Source organism: Giraffa tippelskirchi, chromosome 11 (assembly GCF_054371585.1).
Source record: "Giraffa tippelskirchi isolate mGirTip1 chromosome 11, T2T-mGirTip1v1.2.pri, whole genome shotgun sequence".
NCBI classification, from domain to species: domain Eukaryota; kingdom Metazoa; phylum Chordata; class Mammalia; order Artiodactyla; family Giraffidae; genus Giraffa; species Giraffa tippelskirchi.
Genome location: NC_137285.1, coordinates 127,822,453 through 127,844,153, shown reverse-complemented (window position 1 = coordinate 127,844,153; position 21,701 = coordinate 127,822,453). Strand labels below are relative to the sequence as shown.

General features: G+C 36.9%; 1 protein-coding gene and 2 long non-coding RNA genes across 3 annotated transcripts in view; 1 reads left to right on the top strand and 2 right to left on the bottom strand.

Moving 5' to 3' along the window:
* Positions 1–2,055, bottom strand: part of ANO3 (anoctamin 3) — a 486,839-nt gene extending 484,784 nt beyond the window's left edge. The window contains exon 1 of the transcript XR_014069159.1: positions 1,768–2,055. The gene's annotated coding sequence lies outside the window, so the exon portion shown is untranslated. The remainder of the gene's footprint in view (positions 1–1,767) is intronic.
* On the top strand, positions 2,025–14,425 carry LOC145526770 (uncharacterized). Its single transcript, XR_014069161.1, has 4 exons — positions 2,025–2,159; positions 7,693–7,785; positions 13,477–13,559; positions 14,323–14,425. It is a non-coding gene; the product is annotated as an uncharacterized LOC145526770 (long non-coding RNA).
* On the bottom strand, positions 13,529–17,098 carry LOC145526772 (uncharacterized). The gene is made up of 2 exons (XR_014069163.1): positions 15,002–17,098; positions 13,529–14,033 (listed from the first exon to the last, which is right to left on the bottom strand). It is a non-coding gene; the product is annotated as an uncharacterized LOC145526772 (long non-coding RNA).
* Between the last annotated feature and the right edge of the window lie 4,603 nt (positions 17,099–21,701).

Below are 21,701 nucleotides of genomic sequence, written 5' to 3'. Positions count from 1 at the left end.
TGTATTACTGAACTGTAAAATTATACAGTAAGAATACACATATATGTATAATCTTACAGCTCCATTATACATACATAAATACAGAAATAAAGCTACAAAATTTCTAGATGGAAACATAGGGGATAAAATTTGTAAACCTGAGTTATACAAAGATTTCTTAAAAAGGAAGCAAAAAGTATGAATGATAAAAACATTTGTTATCATTCCCCTATGTTTCCATCTAGAAATTTTGTAATTTTATTTCTATGATATATTTCAAGTTCAACTTCATACATTGTGATGTAAGCTTCATTTTTGTTTGAAATTATTAATTGTCCCATTTGTTGAAACACTATTCTTTCCCCCATCGAACTACCCTGAATCTTTGCTGAAAGTCATTAGGCCACATACCTGTTAGTGGCAAATGAGTTTATTTCTGGACTACTCCTGTTCCAGCTATATATTTGCATATTCTTCAACAAACACCTCACTCTTTTTAGTACTCTAGCATTATAGTAAATCTTGAAATGAGGTAGTGTCTTCCTACTTTTTCATTTTTAAAATTTTTTTGATCATTCTGTGTTCCTTGAATTTCCATATATATATAATAGTTTCAGCTTGTCCATTTGCAGAAAATACAGACTTCTGAAATTTTGGCTGGGTTAAATTTCAACTTATAGATCAATTAAGAATGAAAACAATTTCTCTCAGCATATTTTGTAGGTTTCAGTGTACAAATATTGCACCTGGATTTTTTCAAAAACAATATGTTTATATGTTATTATTAATTATATCTAATTTCAAGTATACATTGTTTAAATATAGGAAAATAATTAAGTTCTGTATATTACTTTGAATCTGAGACTGATAATATTCTTTTATCAAATCTAATTGTTTTTACATATACTGAGATTTCACACACACAGAGTAACACCATCTGAAATGAAAACTATTTCTAATCTATATAAACTTTATTTATTTACCTATTTGCAACTCATATACTATTTTCTATTTTAATATATAGAATTGTATCCAATTCATCAGACCAGGCTGATTTCTTAGTCACCATTGGATGACAAAGATCCATCTAGTCAAAGTTATGGTTTTTCCACTAGTCATGTATGGATGTGAGAATTGGACTATAAAGAAAGCTGAGCACCGAAGAATTGATGCTTTTGAACTGTGGTGTTGGAGAAGACTCTCGAGAGTCCCTTGGACTGCAAGGAGATCCAACCAGTCAATCCTAAAGGAAATCAGTCCTAAATATTCACTGGAAAAACTGATGCTGAAGCTGAAACGCCAATACTTTGGCCACGTGATGCAAAGAACTGACTCCTTGGAAAAGACCGTGATGCTGAGAAAGATTGGACGACAAAGGATGAGACGTTTGGATGGCATCACCGACTTCATGGACATGAGTCTGAGTAAGCTCCGAGAGTTGGTGATGGACAGGGAAGCCTGGCGTCCTGCCGTCTATGAGGTTGCAAAAAGTCGAACACGACTGAGCGATTTAACTGAACTGGTTAAAGAGAATAACTGAACATTCCTTCCTGAACAATTCAGGGCAAGAGCAGTACTGAATGATTCTGCCCTTTCCCAAGGTTAGATTTGGCTTTAATAATTTTCTATTTCTGATGAATATATTCCAGTTGAACGAAGCCAGGGGTCCTCAACCTTAATAAATTCCTCTACCAGGCAGGTTCCATGCCTAGATGGCCAGCCCGTCGACAGCCCGTATTTCAGAAAGGGTAGCGTGGACCACTTCAGTCCCTAGAGGCTAAAACTCACCTGACCATGCGGAAGTACATCTGCTGCCGCATGGATCCAGTTGCCCCTCAGCTCTTCTTGTGCCACTCTCACACTTCATGGTTCAGTTCCGCTCCAACTTCACGCGAATGAAATGGCCATCTAGAACAGATGAATAAATGGTTCCTGAGCCCTCTCGGCCCCGGACTCATTGGCATAAGCGGCCGCTCTTCATTGGCAGTCTCTGCCGCTCACTCAGGCCCTGGTTCGCGTGGGCGGTTCAGTCGCGGCATCTCAAAGCATGCTGGGAAATGAAGTCCGTGTCGTGTGACCGTAGTCCGAGTAGCAGGTGACGCGTGCGGAGGTTCCTGGGAATTACGCTCTTACTCGCGAGGTCTTCAGACGCTCAGAACCAGAGGAATTCAGAGAAAAAGGTATTTCCTGGTGTTGGGATTATTTGATGCATGCCAATAGACCTTCTGGATTGTTTAGTCCAACTTTTTAATTTCACATACAGCCCATTTATTGAATATATAATCATTGTGAGCCAGAAACAGTACTTGAGTTTGAGGAATAAAGATAGTTCCTGACCTCAGGTTTACTGACACTGGAGAACACAGACAGGCATGCAGACAGTTACAATACACTATGGGTCTAAGCACTAGATGTTAAGGAAGGAAGTTCCTGGGTTTAGGGGATGGAGAAAGTTTCCTGTAGGAGATATAGGGGAACAGACGGGAAGAGACAGGGAGAAAATCCCTTTCCAATCAGCCTTAGCCAGCCTGAAGCAGCAGCACGGGCAAAGTCTGAGAGGAGAGAGAACTTTGAAGGAGTCATTGCTTCCGATGTGTTGGGTAGCGATTTCGTATGATCGAACCCCAAAGAGCAGAGATGATGATCATGGTGGGAAGCCAGTCAGTGGACGGAAGTGAGGAAGAAGAGGCAGGTGCCAAGATCACACTGGGCCTCAGACACTGTCCTTTTTCACATATTTAGATTTTATTTTATATATTCTTAAATATCTTGTAGACTTCTTCATATATTCCTTACTATTTCTCACAACTCATCTTAAAGTGGAGTAATATGAATACTCTCTACTCTTCACTAGATTCACCGTTTTTACATTTATATATATTTGTATATATGTATATACTTACATATTATTTTATTTTTTTAACTACATATTAGTAGACTTTATTTTTTGAAGTGGCTTTGGGTACACCCAAAAATTGAACAGAAAGTTCCCAGATGGCCTTTAATTTCCCACACCTACATGCTGTTATTCACATCTTGCAGCAGTGTGATATATTTGTTACAATTGATGTGCATCGTGTTTCCTACAGATTTAATGAATACCATGGTATGTATCCACCGTTAGGATACAGAATAGTTCTGCTCTCCTAAAAACCCTTGTGTACTTTCCCTCCAAACCCTTGGCGTTTAATTTCCCCCATTGGCTGTCACTTTCCATACAGTGTTGAATAGAGCTGATGAGTGGACGTCTTGTTTTATTTCTGATCATAGGGCTAAAGCATTCACCATTAAGCATGAAATTATATGTGATTTTGATGCTTGCCCTGAACAGATTTTTCTGGCCCTGAACTTTTCTTGCCCAGAAATTTCCCTCTGGTTCCGGTTTTATGAGGATTTTTTTGTTATAAATGGGTATTGGATTTCATTAAATGCTTTCAACATGTATTAAGATGATGTTTATTGATATGATCATATTTTTTCTCCTTTATTATTTTAATGTGGTCAGTTACACTGATGCATTTTTAAATTGGCAAACTGCTATTTTAGTTCTGCTAAAACTAACAGCAGGCTGATTCATGTAAATGTAAGGCAAAAACTACTACAATATTGTAAGGTGATTAGCCCCCAACTAAAATAAATAAATTATTCAAAAAAATAAAAATAAAACTAACAGCTGTCCTAATGTATTATTCTTTTTTATATTGCTGTATTTTATTTGCTAAGTCTTTTGTTAAGCCTGTTTTTGTGTAAATTAGTGGTGGATATCAGTATTTGGGGTTTTTTTTTCCTTGAAATATCTTTGTCTGGTTTGGGTACCATAATGCTTGCCCCATAAAATGAGTTTGGATATGTTCCTTCCTTGTTGTTTTTCTAAAAAATTTAATGAGGATTGTTATTTTTTCTTCCTTTAATGTCTGATGGATTTGACCAATGATGCTTTCTAAAACCAGAATGTTCTTTGTGGAAAGGTTTTAAATTGCAAATATATTAAAGTGATATAGGGCTATTAAGGTTTACTATGTCCTCTAGCATCAAGTTTTAAATGTGTGCTTTCAAGGAATTTTTGTAATTCACATAAGATGTCAGATTTATTTGCATATATTTATTTGATGTTATTAAGTTAAGCAGAGCTTGTGCTGATGACTCTTCTTTAATTCCTGTTATTTGGTAATTTTGTCTTCTCTCTTTTTTATTGACTTTAAACAGTACAACCCAAGTGTTTTCTTTTTAATTTTGCAGATCATTTTAGAAAAACTGCTTTCAGTTTTAATGATTTTTCTCTGTATTCATTTCTTATTTTAATGATCTTTCTCTTTCTTATTTTTTTTCTATTTACCTTAGTCTTACTTTTTGTTTTCCTAACTTTTTCAGAGGTAGAAATCTCAATCATTGATTTTAGACTTCTCCTTGTATTTGATATAAACATTTAAACATATAAATATCTGTGTAAGAACTGTATTGATTATGAATGCAAATTTTGCTTCATTTTTTCATTTTTATTTAGTTTATAATATTTTATAATTTTTTTATGCTATCCTCCTTGACCTGTGGGTTATTGAGAAGTGTATTATTTAATGCTTGAAGTAATTATTTCACACATAGGATCTGTTTTTTGTTTTCCCATAGTGGAAAGTCAATCTAGCTCAAGGTATTTCATCATGCAGAAGACGTTTTTAAATGGCTTTCCAATGTTTGGAGTATTTGCCATAATTCTTTGTGCACTATCCCTACCCTTTAGAAAGGAGCCAGAACATCAGTTTCTCAGTCTTTCTTACATCTAGAACAAAAACCTAGGTTTACTAGTCAGAGGCACCAGTGTATGACCTTGACTCAGAAGAAAGCTATCTGAAGAAGTAGATGCATGAAGAAATTAGTTTTTTCTAGTGATGTTGGTGACATAAAGCATTAACATAAAGCGTTCGAGGTGGAGCAGCTGGGGTTTTGATGTTCATGGTTCAGTCTCAGCAGTGGTTTTAGTGTTTCAGTGGTTTTAGTGTTTTCTTTAGATGGATGACCTCTGAATCTTATACTTTGCTCTTCCCTGCTCCCTGAGATTTTGTAAGATTGTTTTTAGGTAAGTTGCTTTTCCATTTGAATTAATTAAGGTGGCTTCTGTTACTTTGAAAAGGAATTATGACTGACAAAGAGGTGATTATTTTTCTAAATAATTTGTAAGTAAGTAAATCAGCTTTTAATCAGAAATATGTAACACTTTCCCTGCACTTCAGGACAGACAAGAACAGTGTTTGTACTCAGAGCGATTATTGAGTAAATATAAATGAATTGATGTATATTCATATTATTAAAATATATAGTTGTTCTTTAGATTGTCTGTGAGTATGATAAATTGTCCTACTAAGAAATCACAATTTGTATTACATAAAATATTTTTGCTACAAGGTGTTTTATCCTCCAGACCTCTTATATTTTATCTTTATTATGTTATATTACAAATATTTATGAAAACAGGCTGGAATGATATGAAAGTCTGTAGACTGTCTCTAACAATCCATTTCAAATTGCTACCATAAAAATATCTGTGAATAAATTCAATTTGGTGCCTAATTTGCCTATTACTAGTATTACTATAACAAAGAAAGAACAAAAAACTTTCCCTGACAAATGATTCCAAAGTGTGTTCACCCTTTAGATCAACTCCATGATGATGTGTGCGAACTTGTGGGTGAGCCGAATAGTTTCCAGTTACAGATTCTTAAACTTTAATTTTCAGAATGGATATATTGAGGATTGGTTGACTTGACTATCTAAATCTGAAATTTCAGCACATTTATTCCATAAAATTGCTTTTTGCGGGGGACTGCTAGTTGTGTAGGACACTACTGGGTATACAGGAGTAGGCACACGAGTGAAAACTGACTTGCACTTTATCTTCTGTCTGCTCCCTTACTTCTGTTTTACAACCCACTTGATATTGTTCTGTGCCCTAGAAGTGTGATCCTCATGAGCTCTGCAGTTTGGTTGGTAAATGGGAGACATGAGGAGATCAGTGCATGAAGGGAAGAGAGGTGGAGACAATTATCCACCAACTTCCTCCTTCCTGGTGTGTGGTTGACAGAGGATGAGTTCGGCTGTTGAAGGCTGCAACTTCTGTCTGGTGGTTCCACGAGATTTTCTCTTTGAAAATGGCTCCCTGTCTTTGTCCCCCCAGACTTAAAAGCAGTACTGTTTTACACTACGGTTAACTCCAGGGTGCTTACCAAGGTATCCTTGTTATTTTTCTTTAACTCTGCCCCCAAATTTTGTAAATGGTCTTGTCTTTGAATTTATGTAATCACCACTTTTGAGTGGAAGGTCTGTTTTTCTGCTGATACAGTAATTAGACCAGGAATGAGCCCAGGAATCAGGGCTTCCAAATGAGAATCTGGGAATGGGTTGCTCATTTACTTAATAACTGCATGGATGAAAAATAAGAAAAAAATAAGAAAATGGTAATCCATGCTTTTCAGTGAAAGCATAGTTGCTCAAATTATCATTGGTCGTGGTATTGAAAGATGGAATATAGTTAGTATCAACTCCATCAGCATACAACCAGTGCAATCATAATAAATCATATTATTTAATGCTAGGTACTCACTGTGTTGAAATTCTTAATAAATTTTATCAGTGTTTGTAAATGAAGTTCCATGGAAATACAGCACATGTCAAAGACTTGGAGTTTCAGCTCACACCCAGTCCCGCCTCCTTCTGCCTCTCTCTACCATCATGTGACTGGTCTTGGCCACGTGCTCCTCCACCTCTGCCCAGTGACTGCTGCCCCAAGAGGGACCCCAGGTGTTGGCACAGGAAGGGCTGAGGTTTGTGTACCACTGTGTCATGAAACAGGACCCTGGACACTATGTGAGTCTGCATATGTACCACAACTTTCCCCATGCCTGAGCAAATGTAATACTTAATAACAAATTAAAAATTCCATGACAGTTGAGAGAGAGAGACATAGAAAAAAGAAAAACTTTTTTCCAGCTTTTTCATCAGAGGCCTGCATTTTTATCTTGTTCTGCTCCCTACCAATTCTTGGGCTTCTCATATGGTGCTAGTGGTAAAGAACCCACCCACCAATGCAGGATATATAAGAGACATGGGTTTGATCCCTGGGTCGGGACGATCCACTGGAGAAGGGATGACAACCCACTCCAGTATTCTTGCCTGGAAAATCTCGTGGACAGAGGAGCCTGGCAGCCTACAGCCCATAGGGTCACAAAGAGTCAGACACAATTGAAGCAATTTAGCATGCACAGCACATGAATACATAGGATAGTGGGGAAGATAGATTTTAAAACAGAAGAATAATTAGTTTGCCAATAAATGCAAATATTTCCTTTGGAAGGGAAAGACAAGAGAGGAATGTATGTCCAACATTCCAGCTCTTTGGAAGTCTGCTGGAAGGACTGTTTTCTGTGTCACAGTGTAGACTATGGGAAAATATAGATGTATAAAATAGGTCCATTGCCTTTAAGGTAGTGCCATTTCTCTCCTAAACTACAACAGCACCTTTTAACTCATACACTTACATCCATATTGTCAAGATATAGTTCCAAATCTTAGACACTGGTCTGCGAAGTCATGGTTGCTTGGCACCTGTCCACCATCCCAACACCATCAAATTGCATAAGACACTGAACATGTTCATGAAAATAATGAAATTTCTATCTGCATCTTATCTGAGCTGGAATTTTTCTTCTTTATGTCTTTCAGTGTTGCATAAAATTCTCCATCAAAGTCATTTATTTTTAATCAATCGAAAAAAAGTAAGAGAAGGAAAAAAATGCATATGCCAAAAGGAATGAGGTGAATTTTAGACATCATTTTCTATTCTTAACTTGTATTCTGAAATTTGGGGACTTAGCACTTTAATGCTGTAGTCTTTTCTTTTTACTTATTTTTAAATGAATATATTTTGATTGTCACATGTTAGTAGAAATTGTTGTGATTCTAAAATAAATATTCCCTTTCTGGTGAATGGTTTTGAAGTTAAGAGCAGGAAAGTTTACACAAACTGTTACTTAAAGTGTATATTAACCACATAAACCAAGGTTTCCACATTTAAACAGTTAAGAGATTCTTGGGAAATGTTTATCTTCCTTTATAGAAGCACCCCTTGTGTATGTATTGTAGAAAAAGTTGTGTGGGTGTGAGTATACATGCAAATACAGAGAGACTTTCAGAGTTTATTCTACATTTAGTCAAATTAAACATGCTTTTTGAAGACTGAACCATGTAAGCATGGTCTCACCCCAAAGAGAAAACATGGTAATAAAAATATAAAACTTACCCACCTGACTGTTCAATCTTTATAGATTCTGGGAATGTAAAAGCATCTCTTTAATGCAAAAGTTATTAACAACATATTTACTTAGTATGGCATTTTTATAGTGTTCAAAGGCAAATTATAGATGAGTAAGGCTGAAAATAACTTGAGAGTTGAACGGGTCCGACCTAGACTATGTCCAACAACACAGGAAATGACTCTACAGGTGGACATCACCAGATGGTCAATACCAACATCAGATTAATTATATTCTTTGCATCTGAAGATGGAGCAGCTCTATACAGTCAGCAAATACAAGACCAGAGCTGACTATGGCTCAGATCATGACTCCTTATTGCAACATTCAGACTTAAATTGAAGAAAGTAGGGAAAACCACTAGACCATTCAGGTATGATCTAAATCAAATCCCTTACATTATACAGTGCAAGCGAGAAATAGATTCACAGGATTAGATCTGATAGAGTGCCTGAAGAACTATGGACAGAGGTTTGTGACATTGTACAGGAGGCAGTGAACAAAAACATTCCCAAGAAAAAGAAATGCAAAAAGGCAAAATGGTTGTCTGAGGAGACCTTACAAATAGCTGAGAAAAGAGAAGTGAAAGGCAAAAGAGAAAAGGAAAGATAAACCCATTTGAATGCAGAGTTCTGAAGAACAGGACGGAGAGATAAGAAAGCCTTCCTGAGTGATCAATGCAAAGAAATAGAGGAAAACAATAGAATGGGAAAGACTATAAATCTCCTCAAGAAAATTAATGATACCAAGGAAACATTGTATGCAAAGACGGACAAAATAAAGGACAGAAACAGTTAGACCTAACAGAAGCATAAGATATTAAGAAGAGGTGGCAAGAATACGCAGAAAAACTATACAAAAAAGATCTTCATAACTCAGATAACAATGATGGTATGCTTTCTCATCTAGAGCCAGACATTCTGGAATGCGAAGTCAAGTGGGCCTTAGGAAGCATCACTGTGAACAAAGCTAGTGGAGGTGATGGAATTCCAGTTGAGCTATTTCAGATCCTAAAAGATGATGCTGTTAAAGTGCTGCATTCAATATGCCAGCAAATTTGGCAAACTCACCGTGACCACAGGACTGGAAAAGGTCAGTTTTCATTCCAATCCCAAAGAAAGGCAATGCCAAAGAATGTTCAAACTACCACACAATTGCACTCATCTCACATGCTACCAAAGTAATGCTCAAAGTTACGCAAGCAAGGCTTCAACGGTACATGAACCAAGAACTTCCAGATGTTCAGTCTGGGTTTAGAAAAGGCACAGGAACCAGAGATCAAATTGCCAACATCCATTGGATCATAGAAAAAGCAAGAGAGTTCCAGAAAGACATCTACTTCTGCTTTATAGACTACCCAAAGCCTTTGACTGTGTGGATCACAGCAAACTGTAGAAAATTCTTCAAGATATGGGAATACCAGGCCACCTTATCTGCCTCCTGAGAAATCTGTATGCAAGTCAAGAAGCAATAGTTAGAACCGGACATGGGAAAATGTACTGGTTCCAAATCGGGAAAGGAGTCCATCAAGGCTGTATATTGTCACCCTGCTTATTTAACTTATACGCAGAGTACTTCATGCAAAATGCCAGGCTGGATGAAGCTCAAGCTGGAATCAAGATTGCCGGGAGAAATATCAGTAACCTCAGAAATGCAGATGACACCACCCTTATGGCAGAAAACAAAGAGGAACTAAAGAGCCTCTTGATGAAAGTGAAAGAGGAGAGTGAAAAAGCTGACTTAAAACTCTGCAGTCAAAAAATGAAGATCACAGCATCTGGTCCCATCACTTCATGGCAAAAGATGGGGAAACATCTATTTTCTTGGGCTCCAAAATCACTGCAGATGGTGACTGCAGCCAGAAGTTAAAAGGCACTTGCTCCTTGGAAGAAAAGCTATGACCAACCTAGACAGCCTATTAAAAGCAGAGACATTACTTTGCCAACAAAAGTCCATCTAGTCATAGATATGGTTTTCCAGTAGTCATGTATGGATGTGAGAGTTGGACTATAAAGAAAGCTGAGCACCGAAGAACTGATGCTTTTGAACTGTGGTGTTGGAGAAGACTCTTTTTTTTTTTTTTGATTTTTTTTATTTTTTATTTTATTTATTTTTTTTTAATTTATTTTAGTTGGGGGCTAATTACTTTACAATATTGTAATAGTTTTTGCCATACATTGACATGAATCAGCCATGGGTTTACATGTGTTCCCCTTCCTGGACCCCCCACCCACCTCCCTCCCCATCCCATCCCTCTGGGTCATCCCATTGCCCCGGCCCTGAGCCCTTGTCTCATGCATCGAACATGGAATGGTGTTCTGTTTCACATATGATAATATACATGTTTCAATGCTATTCTCTCAGAACGTCCCACCCTCACCTTCTCCCTCATAGTCCATAAGATTGTTCTATGCATCTATGTCTCTTATTCTGTCTCGCATATAGGGTTATCGTTACCATCTTTCAAATTCCATATATATGCATTAGTATACTGTATTGTTGTTTTTCTTTCTGGCTTACTTCACTCTGTATAATGGGCTCCAGTTTCATCCATCTCAGTAGAACCGATTCAAATGTATTTTTTTTAATGGCTGAGTAATATTCCATTGTGTATATGTACCACAGCTTCCTTATCCATTCGTCTGCTGATGGACATCTAGGTTGCTTCCATGTCCTGGCTATTGTAAACAGTGCTGCGATGAACATTGGGGTACACGTGTCTCTTTCAATTCTGGTTTCCTCGGTGTATATGCCCAGCAGTGGGATTGCTGGGTCATATGGCAGTTCTATTCCCAGTTTTTTAAGGAATCTCCACACTGTTCTCCATAGTGGCTGTACTAGTTTGCATTCCCACCAACAGTGTAAGAGGGTTCCCTTTTCTCCACACCCTCTCCAGCATTTATTGCTTGTAGACTTTTGGATAGCAGCCATTCTGACTGGTGTGAAATGATACCTCATTGAGGTTTTGATTTGCATTTCTCTAATAATGAGTGATGTTGAGCATCTTTTCATGTGTTTGTTAGCCATCTGTATGTCTTCTTTGGAGAAATGTCTGTTTAGTTCTTTGGCCCATTTTTTGATTGGGTCATTTATTTTTCTGGAATTCAGCTGCAGAAGTTGCTTGTATATTTTTGAGATTAATTGTTTGTCTGTTGCTTCATTTGCTATTATTTTCTCCCATTCTGAAGGCTGTCTTTTCACCTTGCTTATAGTTTCCTTTGTTGTGCAAAAGCTTTTAATTTTAATTAGGTCCCATTTGTTTATTTTTGCTTTTATTTCTAATATTCTGGGAGGTGGGTCATGGAGGATCCTGCTGTGATTTATGTCAGAGAGTGTTTTGCCTATGTTTTCCTCTAGGAGTTTTATAGTTTCGGGTCTTACGTTTAGATCGTTAATCCATTTTGAGTTTATTTTTGTGTATGGTGTTAGGAAGTGTTCTAGTTTCATTCTTTTACAAGTGGTTGACCAGTTTTCCCAGCACCACTTGTTAAAGAGATTGTCTTTTCTCCATTGTATATTCTTGCCTCCTTTGTCGAAGATAAGGTGTCCATATGTGTGTGGGTTTATCTCTGGGCTTTCTATTTTGTTCCATTGATCTATATTTCTATCTTTGTGCCAGTACCATACTGTCTTGATGACTGTGGCTTTGTAGTAGAGCCTGAAGTCAGGCAGGTTGATTCCTCCAGTTCCATTCTTCTTCCTCAAGATTGCTTTGGCTATTCGAGGTTTCTTATATTTCCATACAAATTGTGAGATGATTTGTTCTAGTTCTGTGAAAAATACCATTGGTAGCTTGATAGGGATTGCATTGAATCTATAGATTGCTTTGGGTAGTATACTCATTTTCACTATATTAATTCTTCCAATCCATGAACACGGTATATTTCTCCATCTGTTTGTGTCCTCTTTGATTTCTTTCATCAGTGTTTTATAGTTTTCTATATATAAGTCTTTTGTTTCTTTGGGTAGATATATTCCTAAGTATTTTATTCTTTTTGTTGCAATGGTGAATGGTATTGTTTCCTTAATTTCTCTTTCTGTTTTCTCATTATTGGAGTATAGGAATGCAAGGGATTTCTGTGTGTTAATTTTATATCCTGCAACTTTACTATATTCATTGATTAACTCTAGTAATTTTCTAGTAGAGTCTTTAGGGTTTTCTATGTAGAGGATCATGTCATCTGCAAACAGTGAGAGTTTTACTTCTTCTTTTCCTATCTGTATTCCTTTTATTTCTTTTTCAGCTCTGATTTCTGTGGCCAAAACTTCCAAAACTATGTTGAATAGTAGTGGTGAAAGTGGGCATCCTTGCCTTGTTCCTGACTTTAGGGGAAATGCTTTCAATTTTTCACCATTGAGGATAATGTTTGCTGTGGGTTTGTCATATATGGCTTTTATTGTGTTGAGGTATGTTCCTTCTATTCCTGCTTTCTGGAGAGTTTTTATCATAAATGGATGCTGAATTTTGTCAAAGGCTTTTTCTGCATCTATTGAGATAACCATATGGTTTTTTTCTTTCAATTTGTTAATGTGGTGTATTACATTGATTGATTTGCGGATGTTAAAAAAACCTTGCATTCCTGGGATAAAGCCCACTTGGTCATGATGTATGATCTTTTTAATATGATGTTGGATTCTGTTTGCTAGAATTTTATTAAGGATTTTTGCATCTATGTTCATCAGTGATATTGGCCTGTAGTTTCTTAAATGCTGGTTCACAGACTGATTACTTGTTTCTGGAGAGCAGAAATTCTAATTCCCGAGTCTCTAATGAGGCCCAGCAACCTGTATTACTAAAATCTGATGCTCAGGTAGATTTAGTTGCACAGCCAGGTTTGGAAAGCTGTGCATGAACACATAGAGCACTGGAAGTGAAGAAACTTGGGCTTGTAGTCCTGGCTCCAGAATAGACTTGCAATGTGACATCTCTGGGACTCCCTCAGACCTCAGTCGAGGGTCCAGGGGGATGAAGTGTGTGGAGTGTTTTAGCCCTTGTAGAGCCCTTGGCACATGTAGGAGGGGATTGTTACGATAGCAGCGGGTACCCTCTGTGTTTGACACCAACTCTGGCAACCATGGTTCCTCCCCCTGCTCTGCCCCTGCTCCATCCCTGGTTCAAGCAAGGGACTTGACCCACACGAGCTACAACCCCTTCCAGCTGCAAACTCCTATAACTGTGTTTTCTGTTTTGCAGACACCAAATTTCTATATGTTCATGTGGATTTTCTCGGATAGTCTTTCTGCAGTTTTCATTGTTGCCATATTTTATTCTCTTTGGTAAGCATTTATTTGTAATTTTAAATGATTTTTTTTCCAAAAATATAAACGGTTTTACAGAAATTTAAGAAAAAAAGTTACATTCTTCCCGTAACCCCACGTGGCAAACCCTCAGGGAGACAGGGTTTTATCATCCTAACCTCCCATTTCTTCTCATGCTGCCTGCAGCTCCTCACACCGCTTCTTCCTCCTCAGCACGAGATCGTATTCTAAGAATTAGGACTGTCACTAAAGCTTAATCAAAGCCTGTTAATACAGATCCCGTGTGGATCAGTTGGGAGAGGAGAGGGGTTGAAGATTGTTCAGAACAAGTGCCTCCACCTTCCCCTCTTCAACAAGATGGGACATAGCAAGGTGCTGTGTCAAGTGCAAGCTCACACTCCAGGAAGACCGGGTTTTAGTCCTGGCTTTTCCTTCAGTTGCTGGGTGACCATGGGAAAATCACTGTCCCTTTCAAGACAATAGTCTTTTTATCTGTCAAAAAAAAATGACATTTGAGAATTCTTGAGGGAAAATGCTACAAAATTACAAGGTTCAGGTTGAGGGAGGGGACATCTGGTAGAAGAATTTTAGCTAGAAGGGACAATGGTTCCTTAGACCTCATCATGCCCATCATTTCATGTATCTTTTAAGGGGGGGATGCTACAAACCCTCTGCCTAAGGTAGCATTTGACTGGGTAATGTTCTTTTCTGTCCACTGCCTGTTATTATTGTCGCTTTGAAAGAGGTCTGTGAGGCTCATGAATACTCTGCTTCCTTCTAGGTTGAGAGAAAGCCAGAGTGAAAAAATCCTCCAAGGTATCACCAGTTACACAGGTAAAGTCAGAGGCCTAGCACCCTCCCATCTATTCATCCCTACCCATTGCCTCCAGGAGGCAGGGCCTGCCTTTAATGTTCCTGACAAGAGTTGAAGGAGTCTAAAAATCAGGGGGTGGGAACCGGTGAGAAGCTGGGAAAAATAGGCTGGGCACAGATGCTGCTGCTGCTGCTGCTGCTAAGTCACTTCAGTCGTGTCCGGCTCTGTGCGACCCCATAGACGGCAGCCCACCAGGCTCCCCTGTCCCTGGGATTCTCCAGGCAAGAATACTGGAGTGGGTTGCCATTTCCTTCTCCAGGGCATGAAACGGAAAAGTGAACGTGAAGTCATTCAGTCGTGTCCAACTCTTAGCGACCCCATGGACTGTAGCCTACCAGGCTCCTCTGTCCATGGGATTTGCCAGGCACGAGTACTGGAGTGGGGTGCCATTGCCTTCTCCAGGGCACAGATACTAAGGGGCCCTTAACATCCAGATTCATTGTGGACTTGATCCTCTTAAGCAGCGAGACTCCTTGGAAGATTTTTAATGTGGTTGTTTATTTGCTCTCTTGTTCATATATTCTTTCATCACAATTATTATTGAGTACCCACTTTGTGTCAGGCACTCTGAGAAAGACTGAAGTACCTGAAAGCTCTCTGTGGAGGGTGGCTCAAGAGAACAGAGCTCTGGCCCACAGAGAACCAGTGAGGAAGCAGGCAAAGGTATAGCAGTTGACATCTTTGGTTCAGGCATCTAGGACCAGGACAGGGAAGCTGCCATGCTCACTGGGGCTGAATGTGCTTTTTGTGGCTCCAGTTGTGATTACGTTGGAAGTTAGAAGGAGAAAATTGCTGAGATCCTGGAATTCTGGACTAGAGTCTAGGCTCTGCATATAAACAATCAGGGAATGACAAATGAGTTTCAGACAAGGGAGCATATGCTTAAACTTCTGGGTAAAAGGATAGAATAGCAGAATAACATATTATTCAGCAAAATAACTCAGGACTGAGAGAGATAGGTCCAGTAAGGGAAGGGAAGCTAGAGTTTATTATTTAGGAGATTGTGGAGATAGTCACATAGTGAGTTACTGGTTTGGGAAACCAATGCAATGTCAAAGAGAAAACCAGTTAGGAGACAGTTCATAATACAGTTTCCTCCCGTAGCTCTTGAATCCTTAAGTAAAGTTGGTACAGTCACAAAATCATGAATTAATTTAACTTCTTGTGGACAGTGGTAAAGATCTTGAGATGCTGTGTACCAGCTGGCAGTGTTCAACACATACATTGCTTAGAGTTGTAGGAATGGGTCCATAGAGACCATGAAAAAATAAATTCAGAACTTTGAAGAGCAGTGGTCTTTCCTACTATAAAGTTGAATGTTTTAACCAAAATGACTCAAATTTCTTAAGATATAGAGTGATCTCCAGTGACTGTTTTATGGATTTTAAAAAGATCACTCTGCTGGCTTTTAAGATGACTGAAGGCTGTGTTCCAGCTGCCTTAATGATTTTTAGTAGTTTAGGGCTTCCAAAATGAAGTACCAAGGACTGGGTGCCTTAAACAACAGAAGTTGATTTTTCTCACAGTTCTGAATTATGGTTTACCTTAGTGTATGTGAGTGAATTTTATCTGCTTAGGGTTTGCTAAATTTCTTAGACCAGTAAGAAAATAAATGTTCTGTCTGTATTTTTTCAAATATTTTTCTCCCACTACTGTCTTTCTGGGATTCTTGTTACCCAGACCATTTATTTTTATTTTTAACCTATTCAATTTTTTTTTAAATTTTTTTTCTTTTGACTGTACTGGGTCATAGCTGTAGCACATGGGATCTTTAGTTATGCCTTGCAAACTCTTAGTTGTGGCATGTCAGATCTAGTTCCCTGCCCAGGGAGTGAACCTGGACCCCCTGCATTGGGAATGGGGAGTCTTAGCCACTGGACCACCAGGGAAGTCCTTTATCCTATTTAATTTGTATGCTTCTTTTTGGATATATTCTATTACTATATGGTTAGTTTTTAATTGCCGTGTAACAAATTACCAGAAACCTAGCAGCTCAAAACAACACAAATCTATCATCTTACAGTTTATGTGGGCCAGGAGTCCAGGCATTGTTTTGCTGGGTCCTCTGCATAAGGTCTCAACAGGAGAACATCAAGGTGTTGGCCTGGACTGTAATCTCATCTGAGACACAGAGTCCTCTTCCAAGTTCACTGGTCATTGGCAGAATTTAGTTCCTTACAATTACAAGTATAAAGCCATCCATGTTTTCTTAATCATTCTTGAAAGAGTTTTGCTCTAAGAGCCTAGAGATTACCTTCAGGTCCTAGTCATAAGGCTTTCTCACAACATAGCATCTTACTTCTTCAAAGCCAGCAGGAGAATATCTTTTGTAACAGATGGATTGAGGAGAAAAAGAACAAAGGAAACAAACAATACACAAAACAAATAGAAAACAAGTTGAAACATGTCATAAATTCAACCATTTTATTAATTACATAAATATAAATGAACCAAAATCTCAAAACCAAGAGTAGGGAATGTCAGACTGGACAGAGGAAAGGAGGATCCAAACATATGCTGTCTACAAAAGAAATACCTAAAATATAAAAACACAAATAAATAAAACCAAAAGGATGGAAAATAATATGCCATGTAAAAATAAGCATAAGAAATAATATCTGAAAACTTCAAAACATGGAGCATTACTAGAAATAAAGATTTCATAATGATAAACACTTGCTATATCAGGAAGACACTGTAAATTATATACTTAAGAGCCAAGCATCAAAACACATTAAAAAAAAAAACTGAAAGAAGTCATACTCAGAGATTTTAAGATTCTTCTCCCATCACCTGAAAGAACAACACACAAAAAATAAAATCAGAAAGGATATCTTAATACTTTCAGAGAACTTGACAGAAAATATAATTTTTCTATTTTCTATCAGTTTTCTAATTGACAGAAAATATTATATTCAACAACTGCAGAATACCAACATTTTCAAATGTACATGGCATATTTGCCAAAATAGACCACACAGCAAGCCATAAAACAAATTTAGAAGTGATTGCTGATTTACCTCATACATGGACACAGAGAATTAAGCAAAATGAGGGGACAGAGAAATACGTTCCAAACAAAAGAACAAGACCAAACCTCAGAAAAGGAACTAAATGAAATAGGGATAAGCAATCTACCTGCTAAAGAGTTAAAATTAATGGTCATAAATGTGATCACTGATCCTGGGGGGAAAGATGGAAGAACAGTACAAACTTCATCAGAAAGATAAAAAATATAAGAAAGTACCAAACAGTAGTTATAACTGAGCTGAAAAATACATGAGAAGGGTTCACCAGCAGAATGGATGAGGTAGAAGAATGCGTCTGTGAGCTGGAAGACAAAAAAAATGTAACTTACCCAGACAGAGCAGCAAAGTGAAAAAAGAATTTTAAAAAGGGAAGATACATGATGAGACATTTGAGACTGCATCAAGTGTAATAGTATTCACATTATAGGGCTTCTAGAAGGAGAAGAGAGATAAAGAGCTAGAAAAATTCAATGAAGAAAAAGTGGATGAACACTTTCCTAATATGGGGAAGAAAGCAGATATCCAGATCCAAGAAGCCCAGAAAGTTCCAAATAAGATGAACCCAAAAAGACACACACCAAGACACGTTACAATTAAAATGGTAAGGGGGAGGGGAGAGAGGAGATATATATATATATATATACACACACACATGTAATTATGACTGATTTGTGTGGTTGTATGGTAGAAACCAATAAACATTGTAAAGCAGTTATTCTCCAATTAAAAATAATTTTTTTAAAAAAGGAAATAATCCAAACATTCAACCATAATACAGTATGAGCATTCTCTTAGTTGATGAAATACAGTGTATCCATTAAAAAATACTGAACTTCCACATTCATACTCATTATGAGTCTAAGGGTCAGGGTACAGAAACATGTTTGTGTATGTATGTATGTGTGTGTATATATGATTTTACTAAATACTCTTTTTTTAAAAAGGTAAAGATAAAGAGAAATCCTAAAAGGAGCAAGCAAAAACCAGCTTGTTACACACAAGGGAAATCCCAAAAATCTATCAGCAAATATTTTAAGCAGAAAATATACAGGCCAGAAAGGACAGGCATGATATATTCAAAGTCCTGAAAAGAAAAAAAATGTCCAACCAAGAATTATCTACCCAGCAAGAGTTGAAGGGGAGAGATCAAGAGTTTCCCAGATCAACAAAAGCTAGGCGAGTTTCATCACCACTAAGCCAGTTCTGTAAGAAATGTTAAAGGAAGTTCTTTAAGCTGAAAAGAAATAGCACTAATTGATAAGGGAGCATGCAGAAGTAAAAATCTCACTGGAAAATGACATATATAATAAAGGTAATATATGGATCACTTATATGAAGATTAAAAAACAAAAGTAGTAAAAATGACTGAAATTACAGTAATTAGTTATAGGTGCCAAAAATAAAAATGTTAACTGTGTCATCAGTAAATTTCAAAAGATCAAAATCACACACTGTTTTGTGACCACAAAAGAAATTAAATTACAAACAAATATTTAGATAATCCTAAATACTGAAAATTAATGTATTTCTTAACATTTCATTAATCAAGGGGTTAGTCACAAGAGAAATTGGAAAATAGTTTTAAAGGATAATGCATATACAACAGCAAATTTGTGGGGTACAGTTTAAAGTCTAACTTAGAGGGAAATTTGTAACTTTAAATGTTAGAAGATAGATTGTTAAGGTAGACACTTAATCAATATTAAAACAATCTAAAAAAGTAAATTTTTCTCCAAGTGAAAGGAAGGACATAATAAAAATAGGAGCAATGAAATAGAAAAGATAAAACAACAGAGAAATTTTTTAATTTATTTTTAATCGGAGGATAATTGCTTTACAATATTGTGTTGGTTTCTGCCATACATCAACATGAATCAGCCATAGGTATACATATGTCCTCTCCCTCTTGAACCTCCTTTCCACCCCATCCCACCCCTCTAGGTTGTCACAGTTTGAGCTCCCTGTATCATACAGCAAATTCCTACCAGCTGTCTGTTTAATACATGGTAATACATATGTTTACATGCTACTCTCCATTTGTCATACCTTCCCCTTCCACCACTGTGTCCACAAGTCTGCTTTCTATGTCTGAGACTCCAAAACAATAGAGAAATTTTTTTAAAGTGAAAAGTTAGTTCTTAGGAAAGATAAATAAAATTGATAGATTCTTAGTAAAATGAATGAGGGAGAAAATTTGATTGCCTGTATGGGTGAATGATTAATGAAAGAGGGACTATCTCCAAATCCTAAAAATATAAAGGAAAATTATAGACATTTTAAGCCATTAAATTTGACAGTTTAAATGAAGCAAACAAATTCCTTGAAATGTACAACTTACCAGAACTGAGAGAAGTAAAAATAGACATTTGTAATAACTCACTATCTATCAGAATCAAATCTGTGTATCAAAAACATAGCACAAATAAAAGTCTAGACCTAAGTTTCACTGGTTAATCAAATATTTTAATATAATACCAATTTTATACCAACTCAGAAAAAGAAGGCAAAGGAACATTTCCTAGCTGATTCTTTGAGGCCAGCAATAATCTTACATAAAAGATATCTAACAAAGATAGTATAAGAACTAAATTTATAGATCAGTGTCTTTCATGAACTTAGACATAAAAATCCTGAACAAAACATTAACAGATTGAATCCATCAGTATAAAAGAGGGTAAAACATCTGGAGCAAGTGAGAATTACACCAGCAGTACAAGATGAATACGTCATTTGAAAATTAATCTACTATAATAACAAAAACATAACTGACAAAATTTAACAACTATTTATAATCAAAGCTCTGAGTAAGCTAGGACTAGAATGAAACTTCCTCAATCTAATGAGAGATATTTATTCAAAAACCTCCAGCCAATATCATTTTTAACAGTGAAACAGTATTTTCCCTCTAAGATCAGAAATAAGGCAAGGATATCTGCCATTTCTGTTTGGCATTGTACTAGAGATCCTAGCCAGTTTAGTAAGATAAACAACAAGCATAAAGGAAGAAATAAAATTCCTGATTCACAGATACGATTATTTACATTAAAAAATTCTAAATTCCTCTAAACCTACTAGAACCAGGAACTTATGCAATACCTCAGGACACAAGGTCAGTGTACAAAAAAACCAACTGTATGTTGATACATTATCAGTTAAAAGTGGTAAACTTTAAAAATTGAAATAGCATCATTTAAAACAGCATAAAAACATAAATAGGAATTTTAGGAGGATACTGTAAGCCCTTGCAAAGAAGATAGATGATTGGTCACTGAAAACTACAAAAGTTTAGTGAGAAAAAGAAGACCCAGATAAATGGAGAAACATAACACATTCATGCATCTGAAAACCTAATATCATAGATATTGGATGTCATGAAATTGAATTATAAATTCAAGTGCAATAAAAGTCCTCTTTGCCTGTGAGGTTGACAAAAAAATGAAACTCATGCGTGCACCTGTTTCTCAAGACTGAAATTACACTTAGGGCAAAAGTAACTGAATTCTGGGCTTGCTTTTTAGGATTTTCACTCTCTCCTAGATTTCAGTTCCACTGTTCCTCATTATATAGTAAATCCTTAGATAAATTTAAGATGTGTCCTTGGTTTTGTACATTATCCAGTTTTTAATTTGTCTTTCATAAAAATTTGTTTCCTAGCTTCATTACTATAAAAAGTCTCCATTGTCTATTTTTTCTATCATTCAGTTAGAAAACAAAGCTGTATGTTGAGCAATTACTGTTTGACAGATACTCCTAAGCACTGTATATGGGGTGACAAGCAAGACAGAGTCTCTGTCCTTAAAAAGCTCCCATTTTAATGGAGAATGTGTTCATTTTTCTATTCAAACTGCTTTGGAAGGAGTGGTTATGAAATGCACAAACTTTAAGCACATGTTGATCTCTGCCTTCTTACGGCTCCCATGGTGAGTTAGAACCTCAGGCAATAGACTTAAACTCCAGCACCTTGATGAATGGAGAACAATAGCAAAGTCTTCCCAAAGCCTGGGTAGGGAGAGAAATAGGGGGAAAGAATCTGAAATGGTAAGAGAGGGGCTAACATTTTAAAGATGACTAGGATTTTGCCATGTGACCAGCAAAGGTTGGAGAAGTGACTTTGGAGGAAACTATGTTGTTTTCTATTCCACAGAAACTCCAAGTGTAAGAAGTCTCCACGAAGAAGTTTTGAGAGTTGAAGAAACTCCTGGAGTTTAACCAAAAGCAAAAGGGAACATCCAGGCTCTAATTCCATTATACCAGTGG